This window comes from Triticum dicoccoides, chromosome 2B, assembly GCF_002162155.2.
Source record: "Triticum dicoccoides isolate Atlit2015 ecotype Zavitan chromosome 2B, WEW_v2.0, whole genome shotgun sequence".
NCBI classification, from domain to species: Eukaryota; Viridiplantae; Streptophyta; class Magnoliopsida; order Poales; family Poaceae; genus Triticum; species Triticum dicoccoides.
The window spans coordinates 79,376,174-79,389,558 of NC_041383.1; the positions used below are offsets into that span (position 1 = coordinate 79,376,174).

Genomic DNA, 13,385 nt, shown 5'->3' on the forward strand with positions numbered 1-13,385 from the left:
TTATGCGTTGATGTTATATGCACGAGTAGAACACAAGTGAGTTATGGGCGATACAAGTCATACTGCTTACCAGCATGTCATGCTTTGGTTCGGCGGTATTGTGAGATGAAGCGGCCCGGACTGACATTACGCGTACGCTTAGGCGAGACTGATTTCACCGTTGCGAGCACTCGTGCTTAAAGGTGGCTGGCGGGTGTCTGTCTCTCTCACTTTAGATGAATCGAGTGTGGCTACGCCCGGTCCTTGCGAAGGTTAAAACAGCACCAACTTGACGAACTATCGTTGTGGTTTTTGATGCGTAGGTAAGAACGGTTCTTGCTAAGCCCGTAGCAGCCACGTAAAATTTGCAACAACAAAGTAGAGGACGTCTAACTTGTTTTTGCAGGGCATGTTGTGATGTGATATGGTCAAGACGTGATGCTATATTTTATTGTATGAGATGATCATGTTTTGTAACGAAAGTTATTGGCAACTGGCAGGAGCCATATGGTTGTCGCTTTATTGTATGAAATGCAAACACTCTGTAATTGCTTTACTTTATCACTAAGCGGTAGCGATAGTCGTAGAAGCAATAGATGGCGTAACGACAACGATGCTACGATGGAGATCAAGGTGTCGCGCCGGTGACGATGGTGATCATGACGGTGCTTCGAAGATGGAGATCACAAGCACAAGATGATGATGGCCATATCATATCACTTATATTGATTGCATGTGATGTTTATCCTTTATGCATCTTATCTTGCTTTGATTGACGGTAGCATTTTAAGACGATCTCTCACTAATTGTCAAGAAGTGTTCTCCCTGAGTATGCACCGTTGCGAAAGTTCTTCGTGCTGAGACACCACGTGATGATCGGGTGTGATAGGCTCTATGTTCAAATACAACGGGTGCAAAACAGTTGCACACGCCGAATACTCAGGTTATACTTGACGAGCCTAGCATATACAGATATGGCCTCGGAACACGGAGACTGAAAGGTCGAGCGTGAATCATATAGTAGATATGATCAACATAGCGATGTTCACCATTGAAACTACTCCATCTCACGTGATGATCGAACATGGATTGGTTGATTTGGATCACGTGATCACTTAGATGACTAGAGAGATGTCTGTCTAAGTGGGAGTTCTTAAGTAATATGATTAACTGAACTTAAATTTATCATGAACTTAGTACCTGATAGTATCTTGCTTGTCTATGTTTGTTTGTAGATAGATGGCTCGTGCTGTTGTTCCGTTGAATTTTAATGCGTTCCTTGAGAAAGCAAAGTTGAAAGATGATGGTAGCAATTACACGGACTGGGTCCGTAACCTGAGGATTATCCTCATTGCTGCACAGAAAAGTTACATCCTGGAAGCACCACTGGGTGCCAGGCCTGCTGCTGATGCAACTGACGACGTTAAGAACGTCTGGCAGAGCAAAGCTGATGACTACTCTATAGTTCAGTGTGCCATGCTTTACGGCTTAGAACCGGGCCTTGAACGACGTTTTGAACGTCATGGAGCATATGAGATGTTCCAGGAGTTGAAGTTAATATTTCAAGCAAATGATCGGATTGAGAGATATGAAGTCTCCAATAAGTTCTATAGCTGCAAGATGGAGGAGAATAGTTCTGTCAGTGAACACATACTCAAAATGTCTGGGTATAATAATCACTTGATTCAACTGGGAGTTAATCTTCCTGATGATAGTGTCATTGACAGAATTCTCCAATCACTGCCACCAAGCTACAAGAGCTTCGTAATGAACTATAATATGCAAGGGATGAACAAGACTATTCCCGAGCTCTTCGCGATGCTGAAAGCCGCGGAGGTAGAAATCAAGAAGGAGCATCAAGTGTTGATGGTTAACAAAACCACTAGTTTCAAGAAGAAGGGCAAAGGGAAGAAGAAGGGGAACTTCAAAAAGAACGGCAAGCAAGTTGCTGCTCAAGAGAAGAAACCCAAGTCTGGACCTAAGCCTGAAACTGAGTGCTTCTACTGCAAGCCGACTGGACACTGGAAGCGGAACTGCCCCAAGTATTTGGCGGATAAGAAGGATGGCAAAGTAAACAAAGGTATATATATGATATACATGTTATTGATGTGTACCTTACTAATGCTCGCAGTAGCACCTGGGTATTTGATACTGGTTCTGTTGCTAATATTTGCAACTCGAAACAGGGACTACGGATTAAGCGAAGATTAGCTAAGGACGAGGTGACGATGCGCGTGGGAAACGGTTCCAAAATCGATGTGATCGCGATCGGCACGCTACCTCTACATCTACCATCGGGATTAGTATTAGACCTAAATAATTGTTATTTGGTGCCAGCGTTGAGCATGAACATTATATCTGGATCTTGTGTGATGCGAGACGATTATTCATTTAAATCAGAGAATAATGGTTGTTCTATTTATATGAGTAATATCTTTTATGGTCATGCACCCTTGAAGAGTGGTCTATTTTTATTGAATCTCGATAGTAGTGATACACATATTCATAGTGTTGAAACCAAAAGATGCAGAGTTGATAATGATAGTGCAACTTATTTGTGGCACTGCCGTTTAGGTCATATCGGTGTAAAACGCATGAAGAAACTCCATACTGATGGGCTTTTGGAATCACTTGATTATGAATCACTTGGTACTTGCGAACCGTATCTTATGGGCAAGATGACTAAAACGCCGTTCTCCGGTACTATGGAGAGAGCAACAGATTTGTTGGAGATCATACATACAGATGTATGTGGTCCAATGAATGTTGAGGCTCGTGGCGGATATCGTTATTTTCTCACCTTCACAGATGATTTAAGAAGATATGGGTATATCTACTTAATGAAACACAAGTCTGAAACATTTGAAAAGTTCAAGGAATTTTAGAGTGAAGTGGAAAATCATCGTAACAAGAAAATAAAGTTTCTACGATCTGATTGTGGAGGAGAATATTTGAGTTACGAGTTTGGTCTACACTTGAAATAATGCGGGATAGTCTCGCAACTCACGCCACCTGGAACACCACAACGAAATGGTGTGTCCGAACGTCGTAATCGTACATTACTTGATATGGTGCGATCTATGATGTCTCTTACTGATTTACCGCTATCGTTTTGGGGTTATGCTTTAGAGACGGTCGCATTCACGTTAAATAGGGCACCATCAAAATCCGTTGAGACGACACCTTATGAACTGTGGTTTGGCAAGAAACCAAAGTTGTCGTTTCTTAAAGTTTGGGGCTGCGATGCTTATGTGAAGATACTTCAACCAGATAAGCTCGAACCCAAATCGGAGAAATATGTCTTCATAGGATACCCAAAGGAGACTATTGGGTACACCTTCTATCACAGATCTGAGGGCAAGATTTTCATTGCTAAATTCGGATCCTTTCTAGAGAAGGAGTTTCTCTCGAAAGAAGTGAGTGGGAGGAAAGTAGAACTTGACGAGATAACTGTATCTACTCCCTTATTGGAAAGTAGTTCATCACAAGAACCGGTTCCTGTGACAACTACACCAATCAGTGAGGAAGCTAATGATATTGATCATGAAACTTCAGATCAAGTTTCTACAGAACCTCGTAGGTCTACCAGAGTAAGATCCGCACCAGAGTGGTACGGTAATCCTATTCTGGAAGACATGTTACTTGACCATGATGAACCTACGAACTATGAGGAAGCGATGATGAGCCCAGATTCCGCAAAATGTCTTGAGGCCATGAAATCTGAGATGGGATCCATGTATGAAAACAAAGTATGGACTTTAGTTGACTTGCCCGATGATCGGCAAGCTATTGAGAATAAATGGATTTTTAAGAAGAAGACTGACGTTGATGATAATGTTACTGTCTATAAAGCTCGACTTGTTGCGAAAGGTTTTCGACAAGTTCAAGGGGTTGACTACGATGAGACTTTCTCACAAGTAGCGATGCTTAAGTCTGTCCGAATCATGTTAGCTATTGCTGCATTTCATGATTATGAAATTTGGCAAATGGATGTCAAGACTGCATTCTTGATTGGATTTCTAGAAGAAGAGTTGTATATGATGCAGCCGGAAGGTTTTGTTGATCCAAAAGGTGCTAACAAAGTGTGCAAGCTCCAGCGTTCCATTTATGCACTGGTGCAAGCATCTCGGAGTTGGAATAAATGCTTTGATAGTGTGATCAAAGCATATGGTTTTATACAGACTTTTGGAGAAGCCTGTATTTATAAGAAAGTGAGTGGGAGCTCTGTAGCATTTCTAGTTCTATATGTAGATGACATATTGTTAATTGGAAATGATATAGAATTTCTGGATAGCATAAAGGGATACTTGAATAAAAGTTTTTCAATGAAACACCTCGGTGAAGCTGCTTATATATTGGGCATCAAGATCTATAGAGATAGATCAAGACGCTTAATAGGACTTTCACAAAGCACATACCTTGACAAAATTTTGAAAAAGTTCAAAATGGATCAGGCAAAGAAAGGATTCTTGCTTGTGCTACAAGGTGTGAAGTTGAGTCAAACTCAATGCGCGACCACAGCAGAAGATAGAGATAAAATGAAAGATGTTCCCTATGCTTCAGCCATAGGCTCTATCATGTATGCAATGCTGTGTACCAGACCTGACGTATGCTTAGCAATAAGCTTGGCAGGAAGGTACCAAAGTAATGCAGGAGTGGATCACTGGACAGCGGTCAAGAACATCCTGAAATACCTGAAAAGGACTAAGGATATGTTTCTCGTATATGGAGGTGACAAAGAGCTAGTCGTAAAAGGTTATGTCGATGCAAGCTTTGGCACTGATCCAGACGATTCTAAATCGCAAACCGGATACGTGTTTATATTAAACGGTGGAGCTGTAAGTTGGTGCAGTTCTAAACAAAGCGTCGTAGCGGGATCTACATGTGAAGCGGAGTACATAGCTGCTTCTGAAGCAGCGAATGAAGGAGTCTGGATGAAGGAGTTCATTTCCGACCTAGGTGTCATACCTAGTGCATCCGGACCAATGAAGATCTTCTGTGACAATACTGGTGCAATTGCCTTGGCAAAGGAATCCAGATTTCACAAGAGGACCAAGCACATCAAGAGACGCTTCAATTCCATTCAGGACCAAGTCCAAGTGGGAGACATAGAGATTTGCAAGATACATACGGATCTGAATGTTGCAGACCCGTTGACTAAGCCTCTCTCACGAGCAAAACATGATCAGCACCAAGACTCCATGGGTGTTAGAATCATTACTATGTAATCTAGATTATTGACTCTAGTGCAAGTGGGAGACTGAAGGAAATATGCCCTAGAGGCAATAATAAAGTTATTATTTATTTCCTCATATCATGATAAATGTTTATTATTCATACTAGAATTGTATTAACCGGAAACATGATACATGTGTGAATACATAGACAAACATATAGTCACTAGTATGCCTCTACTTGACTAGCTCATTAATCAAAGATGGTTATGTTTCCTAACCATAGACATGTGTTGTCATTTGATTAATGGGATCACGTCATTAGGAGAATGATGTGATTGAGATGACCCATCCCGTTAGCTTAGCACTTGATCGTTTAGTATTCTGCTATTGCTTTCTTCATGACTTATACATGTTCCTGTAACTATGAGAATTATGCAACTCCCGTTTACCAGAGGAACACTTTGGGTACTACCAAACGTCACAACGTAACTGGGTGATTATAAAGGAGTACTACAGGTGTCTGCGAAGGTACATGTTGAGTTGGCGTATTTCGAGATTAGGTTTTTGTCACTCCGATTGTCGGAGAGGTATCTCTGGGCCCTCTCGGTAATACTCATCACTTAAGCCTTGCAAGCATTATAACTAATAAGTTAGTTATGAGATGACGTATTACAGAACAAGTAAAGAGACTTGCCGGTAACGAGATTGAACTAGGTATTGGATACCGACGATCAAATCTCGGGCAAGTAACATACCGATGACAAAGGGAACAACGTATGTTGTTATGCGGTTTGACCGATAAAGATCTTCGTAGAATATGTAGGAACCAATATGGGCATCCAGGTCCCGCTATTGGTTATTGACCGAGAATGGTTTTAGGTCATGTCTACATAATTCTCGAACCCGTAGGGTCCGCACGCTTAACGTTTCGATGACAGTTTTATTATGAGTTTATACGTTTTGATGTACCGAAGTTTGTTCGGAGTCCCGGATGTGATCACGGGCATGACGAGGAGTCTCGGAATGGTCGAGACATAAAGATTGATATATTGGAAGCCTATGTTTGGACGTCGGAATGGTTCCGGGTGAAATCGGCATTTTACCGGAGTACCGGGAGGTTACCGGAACCCCCCGGGGGGTTAATGGGCCTACTTGGGCCACGAGGGAGAAGAGGGAAGGAGCCAGGAGGGGGCCGCGCGCCCCTTCCCCTCCTAGTCCGAATAGGACAAGGGAAGGGGGGCGGCGCCCCCCCCCCTTTCCTTCCCCTCTTCCTCCTCTTTCCCCCCCTTCTCCTACTCCTACTTGGAAAGAGGGAGTCCCACTCCCGGTGGGAGTAGGACTCCCCCCCTTGGCGTGCCCTCTAGGCCGGCCGTCTCCTCCCCCCTGGCTCCTTTATATACGGGGGCGGGGGGCACCCCAAAGACACACAAGTTGATCTACGGATCGTTCCTTAGCCGTGTGCGGTGCCCCCTTCCACCATATTCCACCTCAGTCATATCGTCGCGGAGTTTAGGCGAAGCCCTGCGCCGGTAGAACATCATCATCGTCACCACACCGTCGTGCTGACGGAACTCATCTCCGGAGCCTTTGCTGGATCGGAGGGCCGGAGATCGTCATCGAGCTGAATGTGTGCTGAACTCAGAGGCCCCGTACGTTCGGTGCTTGGATCGGTCGGATCGTGAAGACGTACGACTACGTCAACCGCGTTGTGCTAACGCTTCTGCTTACGGTCTACGAGGGTACATGGACGAACACTCTCCCTTCTCGTTGCTATATCATCATCATGATCTTACGTGTGCGTAGGAATTTTTTTGAAATTACTACGTTCCCCAACAGATCCGCCGCGTGCCGAGGCCCGGTGGTGGCGGGCCCGACCTGCTGTCACGTCCCATCTAGAGCGTGGGATGGCAGGCTGGCCTGGCTAGCGCGCGTCGCGTGGCGTGCTCGTGGCGGGCGGCAGGACCAGGGAAGCTTAGCAGGCACGCCATCTGTTTCTCGCCTTGGCGTTCGAAATCGGCGGACGAGCCCGCCTTGTCAAAACGGCTCCGGCAGCCGGCGCGTCACAAGGCAGACCGAGTGTCGATCAGAGCGCGGCAAGGAAGGAAGCCGCTGAGGCTTTACGGCATGTCGACCGCGGCGCCTCACCAGCTTCGGGGACTACTATCGGAGTAATGGGCCACGGATAGCCTAACCCGAGTCCCTAAGTCTTTCAATACTTTGGGCCGGCTTCGCCCCACGAGACTCCAGAATGAAGCACCGCCTTCCGGTGGCCGGCTGGCCCAACGGTCGGCTGCTCGAAGACGGCCGAGCACCAGCAGACGGCACCAAGATAGGCCGACTCCTAGCGGACGGCCTCTGGGGAGGCCGGCTTCTAGCAGGCAGCCACCCGGCGCCCTCAGAGTCTGCGCCCCTCATCAAGAGGACAAGACAGGGTGAGGGTACAGTGTAGCCCTTCGCCCCCGTATCCCGGGTTTGGCGTGGCCACGATGCCACGTACAGGCGGATATCACCGCACGGCGCGACACTGTTGCCATCCCACCCTCGACGTCATCCTAGCCAGGCAGGGCCTGCTCCCATGACGGCCTGTCGGTATGGCTCACAGGCGGCGGGCCCTACCAGGCAGCGAGGACCCGGAGGGCGGCCAAGCCCGTCCAGTCAGATCCAAGGGGATCCGGCTCCTAGCGTGCAGCCAGATCCTTCCTCGCGTCCTGAGCGCCATTAACCAGACAAGACACGGCGAGGCTACAGTGATCTCCCGCCAGGCGGCGTGACTGTAGCCATGCCTTGCCCAACCAAGCATGCGTCATTAGCATCGCGGCTACAGTGATCAGCCACCAACCAGACCCGCCAGCGGCGGAAGCGGCCTGTCGGATCCATACCAGACCAGTCGGAGGGGCCCACCAGGCGTCGGACCCCAGTTGTCGGCGGAGAAGCCAGCGACCAGAGGCGCTGACAGCCGGGTCCAACACCCGGCCAAGTTACCATTGTACCCCTGGGGGATAGGCCTATATAAACCCCTCAGGGCATCCATGCAAAGGGTTCCCAACCTGTTAGAACTAGACTCATACCTAGAGGAAGAAGAGAGCTAGCCCTGCCTCCTTCAACCTCTAGCATACAGCTCAAGGAGCACATTGTACTCACTAGTGTCTTAGTGATCATACTCACCAGTTCACGCCCTCCACGGTGTCGGCCATCTCCGGAGCCGTGCACGACCAGCTCCACTGCTGGCCCACCAGATCCGGGTGGAACGCGACCACCGGCTCCTCCTCCATCGCCTCCTCCTCGGCCACCATCTCCAGCTCGGGGATGGCGACGTCGCCGGCCGCAGAGAGGGCCATTATCTCCTCGAGGCCCTCCCATTGGCGCTGATCATGCGTCTTCATGGAGTCCTCCAAGACACGCGCCATGAGACAGGCCTCCTCCTCCGCTGTCATGCGAGGAGGTGGTGGTGGCGACGTAGAGGGTGAAGGCGACAGCGTGGGCGTGAGGCCGCGCACCCACGTACGCCCATGCACCTCGGGAGCACGCGCTGGACGTGGCCGCCGCGGCCCCGTCGATGTTCCAAGGAAGAACGACGCACGCCGCACGTCGTGCTCGTCCTGAAGCCACGTGTCCCACATGGCCGAGTCGGGGGCGTACCTGGCATCGTAGTAGAGGTCGTCCGGGAGGAGGCGGTGGCGGCGCTCGACCATCTTGCGGTGCGCATGGACGCTCACCAGGACCGGCAGGATCACGCACGCGGTCGGCGGACAAATGCCAGTTGTTGGGGAGGTGGACGTCGCTCCAGGGGAGCGGCGTCCTCATCTCCCAATAGCAGCGACATACATCCGCGTGGATGTAGTGCCGGTCGCGCCCGCCGGCGGCCGTGGGGGCGATGGAGAACGCGGGTGGCGTCGGGGCCTGACGCGGTGGTGATGCGGGCTCCTTCTTCATGCCGCGGCGGCGGCGACCTGACGACGAGCCAGCCTCGCGGTCGTGCTTCCCCTTGCGGCCGTAGTTCCAGAGCCCCATGGCTGCGAGGCGGGCGGACGACGAGTTCGAGGCTAGGGTTTGGGGGTGTCAGGTTTCGAGGAGGCCGCGGGGTGGAGTGGGGAGTGTGGACGACGACCGGTCCACGACTTCCATATTTAAGAAGGACCTCGACCGTTCGCCTAGGCAGATGACAGGCGGGGCCGGCCGCGCATGCGCATTGATGTTAGCGGGTGGGAGGTAGGTGGCCGCCTGCCACGCGGCCCCGACGCGGACGAGCGACGCGTTCGTTTGCTGTCCGCCGCGATCCAAACCCGGCGCTTGTTTGCGCTCGAAATGGGTCGGCACGGACACAAAACGGACAAGATGGGTCCGGGCCGTCGCGCGCTGGGCCGTCGGTTTTTTCCTTTTACCCCAAACGGACGGGGCCGGACATGATGGGGTCACGCAGTAGAGTTGGCCTCACTGATCCTACTGTCATCTTAATCAATCTGTTTCAACTTATCGGGAGGCCGCGTCTTTTTCATTCAGACTGCATATGCACGGGAGTGGAGTTTTGGCTCCCGGGTCCAGATGGACCCGAAATCTCTGCCACTCGTAGATGCGTCGTGATCTGTGCCAGACGTCACTGTCACAGCAATACAGGAATCTAAAATGGAGCATACGGAGGCCTGGCTGCTGTACGTACAGACGGCGGGCGTTGCAGCATTTGACGGACGTCTCCTGGATAACGACTGGGACGCACATGTACTCTGCAGGCCTAGTACAGGTGTTTGCTTTCGACGTCGCCAGCCGTTTGCCTTGCCCACTTGTAAGGTGAAAAAAAAATCGTTTCGAGGGCGGGTCGGGCGGGTGAGAGTGGTTCTCCTGCTTGGTTTCGTCTGACAGAGACAAGGATTTTTTTTCCTCAGCAACAAGGACGTGTGTATGTACGCTCATATGCTGATAAGTTCCCCAAAAATGGTTAAACCGAGTGGTGATGAAGGATGATAGCGACCAAAAAACATATTCACAACAGAGATGTTGTCTGCTTGGTTGCCCTGGTACTGGGACTTGTACGATAATAAGTATTCTGTTTGAAGGTACAACATAGCTGGGTGGGTTGCAAAAGTCATCTCATATGGAGAAAAACATGAAGCGTGTTGTGGCTGACACGTAAAATGGCTTGCGTTCAGAGGGTGTCTTCAAAACCATCGCTAGGAGCATGAACTGACCATATTGCATCGGCTGGCAAAGAACTGTTGGCCTGAAGCTTCATCACGTCTTGCAGAATGGATTTCTTAGTTTTCGCCAAGTTAATCTGAGAAAATGTGATGATTGACATTGTGAGGAATGTGCTTTCCAAGAGTATTTGAGGGCGAATAAATGGTTTAGTCTGTTCAAATTCCTATTACCTTGGTGATAGGCATTCGTAGCTTCTCAACATCATGGTGCCTGGTGATGTGCATAACACAAATACCTGTTTCTCAACATCATTTCTGTTCAAAAAGCTGTGTTTCAGCCACACATAAAAACTGGGAGAGTGCGAGCAAGATGACGAAGGGATAACTATTACCAGCCAGCATGCCTCAATTGCAGGCTGGACCGTTTGCCCCAATTAATTGATTCTGAATCTCTAGAAAATCAGAAATACTTGTGCCTTATAGAGCGAGCATCTGAAAAAAATTAAGAGGGAGGAGTTTTAGAATTAGGTAACTGGTCCAAATTGATTATATAGATGACTGGTTTGGGTTTGATTAGGTGCTGAGAAGAAAACAATTTATCTTACCGAGAAATCAAACTCTAGTATGTGACGGTGATTCAGATATGGCAAAGCGTGGTTTGACTCCAGATCGACCTGGTTCTGCCGCCACAAAATGTTACACCCTAGTTCATGATCGAGCATGTCATTGCCGACTAGCTGATCCATGATGTCCTTCCCGCTAACTCGTACGAACTGTGGAGCATTGTGTACTATCCAGTTCTTGGAAAAAAAAGTCATAACCAGTAAATTTCTTATGGTGATGCAGTGTAGCATGCCATTTATTTAAATAGTGGAGAATGATAATATATGCAAACCTGGCAAGGTGGTGTGCAGACAGCGATTGGAAGTGGGATTCAAGAAGTTCAACAGTAGTAGTTGATGTTGGAACGACTGGCCGGCCTGCGAACCATGGGTTGGTGGCATAACTCCTTGATGATACATACTTCCTCTTCGGTATGTTGACGCGGTTGACAACAAAAATTACTGTTGAAGGATCACCCTTCTGGCAGTCGGCGTACATATCCTTAACTGAAACTGATATGCACCGTGCATAGTGCTGGACAGCAGAGCAAATTGATTCAGTTATCCGAGCATCACTTACAGATTCCTTGCTAGGGCTTTTGGAGGCCTTGGTTTCCTGAGGGCGGGAAGTGGAGCCGGATTGCCTCATCCATTTAGCCGGTTTATGTTTATTAGAAGAGCGCTCTCCTGCACATCATTAATATAGAAAGTGAGAGAAAGTAAAATGATTAATAGTTTAGGGAAAGTAGATGATGGCCATGAAGATATGATCTGACAAAAATATGTTACCTTCACAATCAGACAATTTCAAGCCTCACGCCATGGATTTTGCTAGAAACTGGGGTTCGGTACAATGGCTTGTAGAGTAGAACTGGGTGGATTAGCTGGGTGAGGTTCGGTAGATGTTGCATTGTTATCTATCATTTTCAGAGGGACAATCAGAGTAAGCCCTCGCAACACAGCATGTGCACTTGGATGCAAAGTGTTGCCATCAGCTTGTCTGTGAAGTTGATCATGTCGGTGTGTATGTTATGGCGCGCAGTGGTGACATGGCGGGTTGCTTGTGCATTCTGTTCACATAGAAAGGACCGCCGCGCTTGCCGCCTCATTGATGTTACCATCCGGACCGAACACATCTCTGTTGCCAGACCGTATGCCGAACATCATGGCCACATCTGCAGCACTGAAAATGTAGTATTTTTTTTTGCTGTTGGTGACTACTGCTCAGGGACGAACATCTACCTTACTCATGCACCAGGAGCTCAGCCTGAGATTTAATTTCTGGATCATTGGGAGTTCAAGCATCCCACCAAAACCTATTTCTTTCACTAACAGCATTTGTACTCACTAAACCCGTTCATTACAGTCACAACATGCCTGACAGAGCTTCTGGATGTTGTATTTGGGGGGAGACCATCTGAGCGACTAGCTGTGCCAGCAGCCGTGCTGGATCTGGTGGGGTGATCTGCCTATCGCTAATATCGTCACGGCTAGTGTAGTCGGACATGGTTCTCTGGGAATGAGATGAACAGATAGATGTGGGTGAGTAAGACTGGTGCATCGAGATCTAGCTACTCGGTTGGGGGTAGAAAAATGGTGGTCCGCACATGATTACCTGATGGATAGCTCAGCGCTGAAAGAATCAGCAACAATGGCCTAGTCCAGAAGAGCGGCGGCGGTGGACTGGGGATGGCTTAGATCCATGAAGGCCACAGACGAAGGTGAGGGCTTGTGCGCCGCAAAAAGGGCAGGGGATAAGCGGAAGGGGTGCCGGCATCGGCCTACGCTTGGTGGCGGAGGACGAAGACTCCATTGCCGTGCCGAGGGAGAGGGGAGAGGAAAGTGAGGTACTGGTGGATGAACCGAGGAAGACGATGGGTAGGTTGGGGGTGTGAGATCCGGCCATAAATATCTAGGGGATGACGGCGGCCGTTGGTCCACCTCCGTCCCAGCCCATCTGTACTATAACGGCGTTACGAAGCCACTTCCAGTCCGTACGTCTGATAGGTGGGCCAGGCCTGGTACTATTTAATCAAAATACGACAGTGAATACAGGCCTGTGTGGGAATCGCAAAGCAGAGGTGCGGTCCAGATAGCAGGAGCATCTGGACCTGGGAGCCAAATTGCTTTTCCGCATATGCACCCACTTCATCCAGTCGAATTACTGGCCTGCCCGGTCTCTCTACACTGATCGTATTGTCATCTTAATTGATTTGCTTGAGCTCATCGGAATGTTCGTTGAGGTATGAATGTATTTCACAGTCTCTTTCATCAGTTGATCGGTTTTTTGTTTGCATTGGCTAGAGCATGCACTTCTATAATGTTTTTTTAGAAGAACTGGGAAGCCTCTCCCCGGTTCCATTAACCAGAATGAAACCATACAGAGTCTTAACCACTACTAAGCTAGAATTCATAGGTCCAGACTTAAACAGTTTCTACAGCCCTGCTCGACAAGAGCCAAAGGGCAAAAACGAAAACACAATGAAGGTAAAACA

The 13,385-nt window shown here is 48.6% G+C and overlaps 1 long non-coding RNA gene across 2 annotated transcripts; it reads right to left on the reverse strand.

Annotated features, from left to right (window-relative positions):
* Positions 1-10,690: 10,690 nt before the first annotated feature.
* Positions 10,691-12,090, reverse strand: LOC119362249. Of its 2 annotated transcripts, XR_005173228.1 has the most exons (4): positions 11,680-12,090; positions 11,184-11,577; positions 10,894-11,088; positions 10,691-10,780 (listed from the first exon to the last, which is right to left on the reverse strand). It is a non-coding gene; the product is annotated as an uncharacterized LOC119362249 (long non-coding RNA). The 2 variants fall into 2 exon arrangements; XR_005173227.1 differs by having other exon boundaries at positions 10,894-11,577.
* Positions 12,091-13,385: the final 1,295 nt, after the last annotated feature.